General features: G+C 37.3%; 1 protein-coding gene across 4 annotated transcripts in view; it reads right to left on the reverse strand.

Annotated features, from left to right (window-relative positions):
- PCDH9 (protocadherin 9) overlaps positions 1–12,098 on the reverse strand; it is a 1,139,929-nt gene that overhangs the window by 881,116 nt on the left and 246,715 nt on the right. The window lies entirely within an intron of this gene.

Here is a 12,098-nt window from a genome sequence, read left to right on the forward strand (position 1 = left end):
ATGCAGTCCAGCATTTTGCATAATATACTCTGCGTATAACTTAAATAAACAGGGTGACAATATGCAACCTTGCCATACTCCTTTCCCAATTTTGAACCAGTCAGTTGTTCCATGACTAGTTCTAAGTGTTACTTATTGACCTGCATACAGATTTCAAAGGAGGCAGGTAATGTGGTCTGGTATTCCCACCTCTTTAAGAATTATCCACACTTTGCTGTGATCCACATAGTCAAAGACTTCAGTGTAGTCAATGAAACATAAGCAAATGTTCTTTTTTCTGGAATTCTCTTGCTTTCTTGATGATCCAATGGATGTTGGCAATTTGATCTCTGGTTCCTCTGCCTTTTCTAAAACCAGCTTGAACATCTGGAAGTTCTCGGTTCACATGTTGTTAAAGCCTAGCTTGGAGAATTATGAGCATTACTTTGTTAGCATGTGACATGAGTGCAATTGTGCTATAGTTTGAACATTCTTTGACATTGCCCTTCTTTGGGATTAGAATGAAAACTGACCTTCTCCAGTCCTGTGGCCACTGCTGAGCTTTCCAAACTTGCTGGCATATTGAGTGCAGCACTTTATCAGCATCGTCTTTAGGATTTTAACTACCTCAACTAGAATTTCATTACCTCCATTAGCTTTATTTGTAGCAATGCTTCCTAAGGCCCACTTGATGTCTGGCTCTAGATTAGTGATCACAGTATCGTGGTTGTCTGAGTCATTAAGACCTTTTTTTATATAGTTATTAATATCTTTTGCTTCTTAGGTCCATACTGTTTTTGCCCTTTATTGGTCCCTCTTTGCATGAAATAATCCCTTGATCTTTCTAATTTTCTTGAGGAAATCGCTAGTCTTCCCCATTCTACTCTTTTCCTCTATTTCTTTGCATTGTTCACTTAGGAAGGCTTCCTTATGTCTCCATGCTATTCTTTGGAACTCTGCATTCAGATGAGTATATCTTTCCTTTTCTTCTGTCTTTCACTTCTCTTTTCTCAGTTATTCATAAGGCCCCATTAGACAACCATTTTGTCTTTTTGCATTTCTTTTTATTAGGGATGGTTTTGATCACTGCCTCCTGGACAATATTACAAACCTCCATTCATAGTTCTTCAGTAACTGTCTATCAGATTGAATCCCTTGAATCTATGTGACTATAGATTCAATAAAGCCAGACATCAAGTGAGCTTTGATGGACACACTGGTCCATCAAGGACACATTGCTTACATAATCATAAGGGATTTGATTCAGACCTTAATGGCCTAATGGTTTTCCCTACTTTCTTCAATTTAAGTCTGAATTATGCAATGAGTTCATGATCTGAGCCACAGTCAGCTACCAGTCTTGTTTTTGCGGACTGTATAGAGCTTCTTTACCTGCAAAGTATATAATCAATCTGATTTCAGTATTGATCATCCAGTGATGTCCAAGTGTAGAGTCATTTCTTATGTTGTTAAAATAGGGTGTTTGCTATTACCAGTGTATTCTCTTCACAAAACTCTGTTAGCCTTTGCTCTGCTTTATTTTGTACTTCAAGGCCGAGCTTGCTACTTCTGCATTTCTACTTTGTAATAGACAGCAATGCGCAAATTTAATTCAGATGACCATTATATCTACTACTGTGGACAAGAATCTCTTAGAAGAAAGGGAGTAGCCCTCATTTTCAATGAAAGAGTCTGAAATGCAGTACTTGGGTGCAGTCTCAAAAATGACAGGATGTTCTCTGTTTGTTTCTAAGGCAAACCATTCAGTATCACAGTAGTCCAAGTTTATGCCCCAACCACTAATGCCAAAGAAGCTGAAGTTGAACAGCACCAAAAAAAAGATGTCCTTTTCATCATAGTGGACTGGAACGCAAAAGTTGGTGTTTGAAGGATCCACTATTTGACTGTGGTGATGGCTTCACAGGTATACCCACATTTCAAAACCTATCAAATTGCATTTTAAATATGTGCATCTTATTCCCTTCAATTTTACCTCAATAAATCCATTTTGAAAGTTTCTAGAAAGATAGTTTAAAGAATATGCACATATATATGTGTGTGTGTGCTTTTACTACATATGTGTATATATAACACTTTAATATATTGCTATAACATTGTACAGTACTATAATATACTATATAGCATTAGTGTGACCACTGTGTAGCTGATTTTCTGCCTACTTTTTAAATTGTTTGTGCTATCTTCTTTTAAAAAAAGTAATATTTTATTTTATGATGTTATGAATTTTAAGGCAAGAAAAACACTATATACATAGAATGAATTCTTTTTTTTTTCTTTTTTTTTATACAACAATGGCTATTTATTTACATATTATCTATAGTTGCCTTTGCATAGGAACAGCAGAGCTGAGTAGTTGAAACAGATTATATGACTCTTTATGGAAAAATGTTTGTTGTCCTGTGAGCTAGATCAAGAATTAGGATATTATCAGCATTAAAGAGGCTTTCTTGTCCCCTCTCCCAATTATAACAACCTCCCTAACCACTTTTCCTGAGTTCTAACATCATAAATTACTTTTGCCTTCTCTTAAATCTCTATGGAAATGGAACTGCACAATAAAGTTTTCTGGTAGCTGGCTTCTTTTATTCAATATCATATTTATAAGATTCTCTCCTATTTCAACAGGTAGTAGTACTTTATTTTTATTTCTGCAGTGTATTACTAGAATGTGTACGTGGAGCAAAATGATGAAACAGGTGAATTTGTCTTGAATACCCACCTCCATCTTTTGTTTAATCACATGTGGCTTTTCTGTTTTCATTTCCACTCCCAGAAACTTTCCATTTTTCTCCCCTCCCCTCACCAACCCCTCAATCTTCTTCAATATCCTGAAACATGCTTCTTGGCACTGCTAAGATCCTAGATGCTTGCACTTAAAAAAATTTTTTTGATAGTTTTTGTTCATCGTGGATTTTTTGCATTAATTTTTTTTTTTTTTTGGCCATGCCCTGTGGCACGCAAGATCTTAGTTCCCCAACCAGGGATCTGTTGAACCAGAACCCCTTACAGTGGAAGTGTAGAGTCTCACTTGCTGGGTCCCCAGGAAGTCCCCTAGATGGATAGCTGTATCATGTTAAGCAAAGCACTATGTACATAGAACAAATTTATTTTTAAAGTGTGAAATTTAGAGAAAAAGATAAAGGTGTTTAATCAGCAAAAGTTAGTTAACTCAAGACTTATAAGACTATAAATTTCCTTTCTTATACTTTCATTATTAATACATTTTTCTTCTAAATGTCTTAATAGTACCTATTACATATCTACATTGAAAACAAATGTTATTTAATGCCTATTTATAATACACACACATTGATGCCTTATAATAAATTACACCTTAATTTTAATGGATTACCTGTAAATTTAAGTGAGGACTAGATGTATTTTGGCATCTTAAAGGAGTTTTATTGTTTCTTCAGGTAAGAGTTCAACTTAGAGTTGAATTATATCAGAGAGATAATTCTAGCAAAATCATGCTGGCCTGAAATCAAATTAGCTTCTAAAAATAGCTTAGTTTATTCTGTAATTTTAAATAAATCTGTTAATTTATTTTTATCAATTTCTTAATTTACTCAATAAATATTTTGACTTAAACTCTGATTATGCAAAAATAAGGGAAAAGGGATCTGCTGTCATGGAACTCATAATACCAAGTCAAGACATGAAATTATAGTTTTGCTAAAATATTTATTGTTGAAACCTTTTGTTATCAGGAAAGAAGAACAGAAGGAGAGGGGAATATATCTTCTTCCAATTTGTCCTGAGATGGAATTTATATGTGAAAAGCTGTTCAAGGTAAGAAGCATGAAAAAAATATAATGCCTTCTTAAAAAGGATATAAATGCAGTCTTCTGCAAATTTTCACTCTTTTGATTATGTACTTCTTGAAAATATCCTGTGTAGATTCTCATGGAGGCCTGTCCACAACCATGAAGAATTATCTATTTTCAAGATTTGCTGTCTTTCTACCCCTTCTAAAAAAGTGCTTCAGTGGTTAACCTCTTCATTCAAAAACTAATATATCCCAATGTTCCCTGGAAAGCAACTTCCTTTATTGGCATAATTCCCTGGATGTGTTTTAAGAGCCTTGACTAAGTTGTTTTGCCTTTTAGTTTGCAGTGTGCTTTTGAATGATCAATATGCATTATGGAACTATGCTTATTCATCATTTTTCCCAACCAGGAAAGCATATGGCAATTCTGGTGAGAACATTTAAGCATACATAATAATACTCACCTAATGCAACCTTTCATTACTCTTCATTTTTCAACCCCCAAACTCAAAGACTTTCAGTTTGTTTTTCTATTATTTTTTTTTCATTCTTTCCAGGTAAATTTCTCAATTTAATAACTAATAATTGGAAACAAATCATAACCATTTATCTTCCTATCAAAATCATTGTAAAAATGAGCAGAAACATTGGAACTCCAATTTTGCAATTTTCCAGCAAGTCACTTTTTTTGCTGGCTTCAGATGAGATCAGATCAGTCGCTCAGTCGTGTCCGACTCTTTGAGACCCCATGAATAGCAGCACGCCAGGCCTCCCTGTCCATCACCAACTCCCGGAGTTCACTCAGACTCACGTCCATCGAGTCACTGATGCCATCCAGCCATCTCATCCTCTGTCGTCCCCTTCTCCTCTTGCCCCCAATCCCTCCCAGCATCAGAGTCTTTTCCAATGAGTCAACTCTTCGCATGAGGTGGCCAAAGTACTGGAGTTTCAGCTTTAGCATCATTCCTTCCAAAGAAATCCCAGGGTTGATCTCCTTCAGAATGGACCAGTTGGATCTCCTTGCAGTCCAAGGGACTCTCAAGACTCTTCTCCAACACCACAGTTGAAAAGCATCAATTCTTCGGCGCTCAGCCTTCTTCACAGTCCAACTCTCACATCCATACATGACCACAGGAAAAATCATAGCCTTGACTAGACGAACCTATGTTGGCAAAGTAATGTCTCTGCTTTTGAATATGCTATCTAGGTTGGTCATTTTTGAATATGCTATCTAGGTTGGTCATAACTTTCCTTCCAAGGAGTAAGCGTCTTTTAATTTCATGGCTGCAGTCACCATTTGCAGTGATTTTGGAGCCCCCCAAAATAAAGTCTGACACTGTTTCCACTGTTTCCCCATGTATTTCCCATGAAGTGATGGGACTGGATGCCATGATCTTCATTTTCCTAATGTTGAGATTTAAGCCAACTTTTTCACTCTCCACTTTCACTTTCATCAAGAGGCTTTTGAGTTCCTCTTCACTTTTTGCCATAAGGGAGTTGTCACCTGCATATCTGAGGTCATTGATATTTCTCCTGGCAATCTTGATTACAGCTTGTGTTTCTTCCAGCCCAGAGTTTCTCATGATGTACTCTGCATAGAAGTTAAATAAACAGGGTGACAATGTACAGCCTTGACGTACACCTTTTCCTATTTGGAACCAGTCTGTTGTTCCATGTCCAGTGCTAACTGTTGCTTCCTGACCTGCATACAAATTTCTCAAGAGGCAGATCAGGTGGTCTGGTATTCCCATCTCTTTCAGAATTTTCCACAGTTTATTGTGATCCACACAGTCAAAGGCTTTGGCATAGTCAACAAAGCAGAAATAGATGTTTTTCTGGAACTCTCTTGCTTTTTCCATGATCCAGCAGATGTTGGCAATTTGATCTCTGGTTCCTCTGCCTTTTCTAAAACCAGCTTGAACATCAGGAAGTTCACGGTTCACATATTGCTGAAGCCTGGCTTGGAGAATTTTGAGCATTACTGTACTAGCGTGTGAGATGAGTGCAATTTTGCGGTAGTTTGAGCATTCTTTGGCATTGCCTTTCTATGGGATTGGAATCAAAACTGACCTTTTCCGGTCCTGTGACCACTCCTGAGTTTTCCAAATTTGCTGGCTTAGTGATCCTATTATCTGAAAGAGACTATATGTTGTCTTGCATGAGTAGAAGAAGTTTCCCAGGCATACCCTGCACTGGAACTGTCACTTTGGACCAATAGCAAAACATCTTCTATGAGCACAAATGGGCAAAATGGAAGACAAAAAATTGTTCCCCTAATTGAGAATGCTCTGAAGAGCCTCTAGGACTGAGCCTTGTTTCCCAGAGTAGATTATTCCAACTGAGACTGAGGATACTTCTGCCAGAATCTAGGTGTCTTCTGCCCAAAATACTGTTTATGAAAAGATTAGTTTGCTCTCTATATTTCCTTAGAGCCTTTACCCTGAAGATAGAGGGTCTCTCCCTCCATATATTAAAATTTACCTCCCTCTTCCCCCATAGCTAATTAAAGGTGCTATCTGACTTAGGAAGCAAATTTTTAAAATTTTGATGATAAAAAGTAGCAGGTATAAGAACATCTAATAATCCAAAACTCCTAAAGTAAGTTTACATATTTTGTATTTAAACAGGTCACTCAGAGTAATCCCTTCAGTTTCTAGTAACACTGATACAGAAAACTTAAATAACTAGCCCTAAAATTACATGCTATGATTTCAAAATTGACATTTTGAGAGTAGAATAAAGAAAAATAATTACAGCTTCACACTAACTTTGTATTCAAAGCATAAACGAGTTAAGGGGGGAAAAAAGGAACCTTTATGGAAAACTTTCAGAGAGCTGTAATGTTGCCTCTCTATTTTTTTTTTTTTTTCAGCCATCAACTACTTTGAAAACAGGTGTTAAGAAAAGAGCCAATAATGAAACGACAGTATAATCTAAAGTTGAAAACATCCATAATTTGTGTAATGAGAAAACTGATAAAAAAAAGTTATTTCAGAAAATTAAAATATATGTATATATCAGTTTACTTCAGTTCAGTCACTCAGTCCTGTCTGACTCTTTGTGACCCTATGAACCACAGCACGCCAGGACTCCCTGTCCATCACAACTCCTGGAGACCACCCAAACCCATGTCTATAGAGTCGGTGATGCCATCCAACCATCTCATCCTCTCGTCCCCTTTTCCTCCTGCCCTCAATCTTTCTCAATAGCAGGATCTTTTCAAATGAGTCAGCTCTCGCATCAGATGGCCAAAGTATTGAAGTTTCAGTTCAATATCAGTCCTTCCAATGAACATCCAGGACCGTTCTCCTTTAGGATGGACTGGTTGGATCGTGTTGCAGTCCAAGGGACTCTCAAGAGTCTTCTCCAACACCACACTTCAGAAACATCAGCTCTTGAGTGCTCAACTTTCTTTATAGTCCAACTCTCACACCCATACATGACCACTGGAAAAACAGTAGCCTTGACTAGATGGACCTTTGTTGACAAAGTAATGTCTCTTCTTTTTAATATGCTGTCTAGGTTGGTAATAAATTTCCTTCCAGGAGTAAGCATCTTTTAATTTCATGGCTGCAATCACCATCTGCAGTGATTTGGGAGTCCCAGAAAACAGTCAGCCACTATTTCCACTGTTTCCGCATCTATTTCCCATGAAGTGATGGGACCAGATGCCATGATCTTCGTTTTCTGAATGTTGAGCTTTAAGTCAACTTTTTCACTCTCCTCTTTCACTTTCATCAAGAGGCTTTTGAGTTCCTCTTCACTTTCTGCCATAAGGGTGGTGTCATCTGCATATCTGAGCTTATTTATATTTCTCCCATCAAACTTGAATCTAGCTTGTGCTTCTTCCAGCCCAGTGTTTTTCATGATATACTCTGCATATAAGTTAAATAAGCAGGGTGACAATATACAGCCTTGACATACCCCTTGTCCTATTTGGAACCAGTCTGTTGTTCCATGTCCAGTTCTGACTGTTGCTTCCTGACCTGCATACAGGTTTCTCAAGAGGCAGGACAGATGGTCTGGTATTCCCATCTCTTTCAGAATTTTCCACAGTTTATTGTGATCCATGCAGTCAAAGGCTTAGGCATGGTCCATAAAGCAGAAACAGATGTTTTCCTGGAACTCTCTTGCTTTTTCGAAGAACCAGCAGATATTGGCAATTTGATCTCTTGTTCCTCTGCCTTTTCTAAAACCAGCTTGAACATCTGGAAGTTCATGCTTCATGTATTGCTGAAGACTGGCTTGGAGAATTTTGAGCATTACTTTACTAGCGTGTGAGATGAGTGCAGTTGTGCAGTAATTTAAGCATTCTTTAGCATTGCTTTTCTTAGGGACTGGAATGAAAACTGACCTTTTCCAGTCCTGTGGCCACTGCTGAATTTTCCAAATTTGCTGGCATATTGAGTGCAGCACTTTCAAAGCATCATCTTCCAGGATTTGCAATAGCTCAATTGGAATTACATTACCTCCACTAGCTTTGTTTGTAGTGATGTTTCCTAAGGCCCACTTGACTTCACATTCCAGGATATCTGGCTCTAAGTGAGTGATCACACCATCATGATTATCTGGGTCATGAAGGTCTTTTTTTGTACAGTTCTTCTGTGTATTCTTGCCACATCTTCTTAATATCTTCTGCTTCTGTTAGGTCCATACAATTTCTGTCCTTTATTGAGCCCATCTTTTCATGAAATGTTCCCTTGCTACCTCTAATTTTCTTGAAGAGATCTCTAGTCTTTTCCATTCTGTTGTTTTCCTCTATTTCTTTGCATTGATCGCTGAGGAAAGCTTTCTTATCTCTCCTTGCTATTCTTTGGAACTCTGCATGTAAATGGGTATATCTTTCCTTCTCTTCTTTGCTTTTCACTTCTCTTCTTTTCCTAGCTATTTGTAAGGCCTCCTCAGACAGCCATTTTGCCTTTTTACATTTCTTTTCCTTGGGGATGGTCTTGATCCCTGTCTCCTGTACAATGTCATGATCCTCGGTCCATAGTTCATCAGGCACTCTGTCTATCAGATCTAGTCCCTTAAATCTATTGTTCACATTATCAGAGAAATGCAAATCAAAACCACTATGAAGTACCATTTCACACCAGTCAGAATGGCTGCGATCCAAAAGTCTACAAATAATAACTGCTGGAGAGGGTGTGGAGAAAAGGGAACCCTCTTACACTGTTGGTGGGAATGCAAACTAGTACAGCCACTATGGAGAACAGTGTGGAGATTCCTTAAAAAACTGGAAATAGAACTGCCTTACGATCCAGCAACCCCACTGCTGGGCATACACACTGAGGAAACCAGAAGGGAAAGATACACGTGTACCCCAATGTTCATCGCAGCACTGTTTATAATAGCCAGGACATGGAAGCAACCTAGATGTCCATCAGCAGATGAATGGATAAGAAAGCCGTGGTACATATACACAATGGAGTATTACTCAGCCATTAAAAAGAATACATTTGAATCAATTCTAATGAGGTGGATGAAACTGGAGCCTATTATACAGAGTGAAGTAAGCCAGAAAGAAAAACACCAATACAGTATACTAACGCATATATATGGAATTTAGAAAGATGGTAACAATAACCCTGTGTACGAGACAGCAAAAGAGACACTGATGTATAGAACAGTCTTATGGACTCTGTGGGAGAGGGAGAGGGTGGGAAGATTTGGGAGAATGGCATAGAAACATGTAAAATATCATGTATGAAATGAGATGCCAGTCCAGGTTCGATGCACGATACTGGATGCTTGGGGCTGGTGCACTGGGACGACCCAGAGGGATGGTGTGGGGAGGGAGGAGGGAGGAGGGTTCAGGATGGGGAACACATGTATACCTGTGGCAGATTCATTTTGATATTTGGCAAGACTAATACAATTATGTAAAGTTTAAAAATAAAATAAAATTAATTAAAAAAAAATCTATTGTTCACTTCTACTGTATAATCGTAAGGGATTTGATTTAGGTCATACCTGAATGTTCTAGTGGTTTTCCCTACTTGCTTCAATTTAAGTCTGAATTTGGCAATAAGGAGTTCATGATCTGAGCCGTAGTCAGTTTCCATTCTTTTTTTTTTTTTTTGCTGACTGTATAGAAATTATCCATCTTTGGCTGCAAAGAATATAATCAATCTGATTTTGGTGTTGACCATCTGCTGATGTCCATGTGTAGAGTCTTCTCTTGTGTTGTTGGGAGAGGGTGTTTGCTATGAGCAGTGTGTTCTCTTGGCAAAACTCTATTATCTTTTGCCATGCTTCATTTTGTACTCCAAGGCCAAATTTGCCTGTTACTCCAGGTGTTTCTTGACTTCCTACTTTTGCATTCCAGTCCTCTATAATGAAAAGGACATCTTTTTTGGGTGTTAGTTCTAAAAGGTCTTGTAGGTCTTCATAGGACCATTCAACCTCAGCTTCTTCTGCATTACTGATTGGGGCATAGACTTGGTTTACTGTGATATTGAATGGCTTGCCTTGGAAACGAACAGAGATCATTCTGTCATTTTCAAGATTGCATCCAAGTACTGCATTTCAGACTCTTTTGCTGATTATGATGGCTATTCCATTTCTTCTAAGGGATTCCTACCCATAGTAGTAGATATAATGGTCATCTGAGTTAAATTCACCCATTTCAGTCCATTTTAGTTTGCTGATTCCTACAATGTCTATGTTCACGCTTGTATATCCTGTTTGACCACTTCCAATTTGCCTTGATTAATGGACCTAGCATTCCAGGTTCCTATGCAATATTGCTCTTTCCAGCATTGGATTTTGCCTCTATCACCAGTCACATCCACAACTGGGTGTTGTTTTTGCTCTGGCTCTATCCCTTCATTCTTTATGGAGTTGTTTCTCTACTCTTCTCCAGTAGCATATTGGGCACCTATCGACCTGAGGAGTTCATCTTTTAGTGTCCTATCTTTTTGTCTTTTCTGAAGTTAAAAATTATCCATATTTTCTGCACTTACAGTAATAATTTCTTCCAGAACTTTTAACTCTTTTCTAACCTGTAAAAGCAAGTAATACTTGTACCCTTCAAAATACCTTGTTTTTCTATGTTTAAATATAATTTTGTAAAATATTGGATTTTTAATTATTTATAAATTTCATTTATATTATTTATATCTGAAATATTTGACTTGTTAGTATACTTTATTGAGAATTAACAATGTTTATATTGTTGCTGATTTTTTATTACAGAGTTAAGAGAAGCTACTTTTGGAAACTTTGCTTTTCAAAGAGACACAACTCTTCTGGTCTTTTACTAAGATGTCATATCATCCTGTAGAAACTTGCCAATGATAAATAGGGGGAAAAAATAATTTCAAAACAAATGTTCACAAAAGTTTTAATAAGAAAAGCAGTTCTACAGAGAGCACAGGTGTACCTGTGTCGGCAATAATTTTGCAATTAGCCATTGGGCTTCCAGTGGAAGTTGTTAGAAAAGCCAGCACTCATAGATTGTAGATGTGAAGGCAATTGCTAAATGGTTTTTTGTTATGGTCTTCTCGACAGACCAGAACCTGGGGACAGGAGTCGATGAAAAGAAGGCCAAGAAAAGAAGGACGCAGGGGACCCAAGTCTCTAGTGGAACAAGGGTGTTTTAATCATGGCAGAGTGTGCTTATATATGGTTATACAAGGAAGCTTTAGGCAGAAAAATAAAGTCGAGCAAAAACACCGAAACCAAGTGCATAACAACTGTAACTAAGGGAATAACAATCGTCATAGGGCCATAACAACAGTAACTAGGGGAATAACAATCGTCAGAGGGCCAGAAGACAATCCATGTGTTGGAAATAGGAACATGATGAAGTAGTTTTACAGAAAAGTAAAAGGTTACTGAAAGGAATCCATGAATGTGTTCTGTCTCATGACCTCAGTCCTGAAAACTGCCTGCAGCTCTGCTCATTTCTGTTTTCCAGGATCTGATAAGGAACATAAGGCCCTTGAGAAACAGAAAACAACATATAGGATTCCTTAAAATTAAACATTCCCTGACAGTTTTTAAAATTAAACTGACAGCTTTAATAATAAGAAACATATAAGAAGTAAACATTTCCAATGTAGAGAAGTATAAAATCGTTTGTATGCATGCAAAAATTCTGTTGAATATTAAAAAAGAAAATGGTCTACTTTGTCCTAAGATTAAAATTTAAAACTAGGAAGTTATTACATGCTTTTTTTAACCCAATTTTAATGAGACTCATTATAAGACTATTTGGACAAATATCCATGCTATTTTTTTAGTTTGAGTTAAAACTGTGAACGTATAAGTACCATTAGTTATATTGCATTAAGGGTGCCCAGTTTAAGAGTTAATTTTTAATACA

Source organism: Bos grunniens, chromosome 12 (genome assembly GCF_055505025.1).
Source record: "Bos grunniens cultivar Pamir isolate PY7600 chromosome 12, Bosgru_T2T1.0, whole genome shotgun sequence".
NCBI classification, from domain to species: domain Eukaryota; kingdom Metazoa; phylum Chordata; class Mammalia; order Artiodactyla; family Bovidae; genus Bos; species Bos grunniens.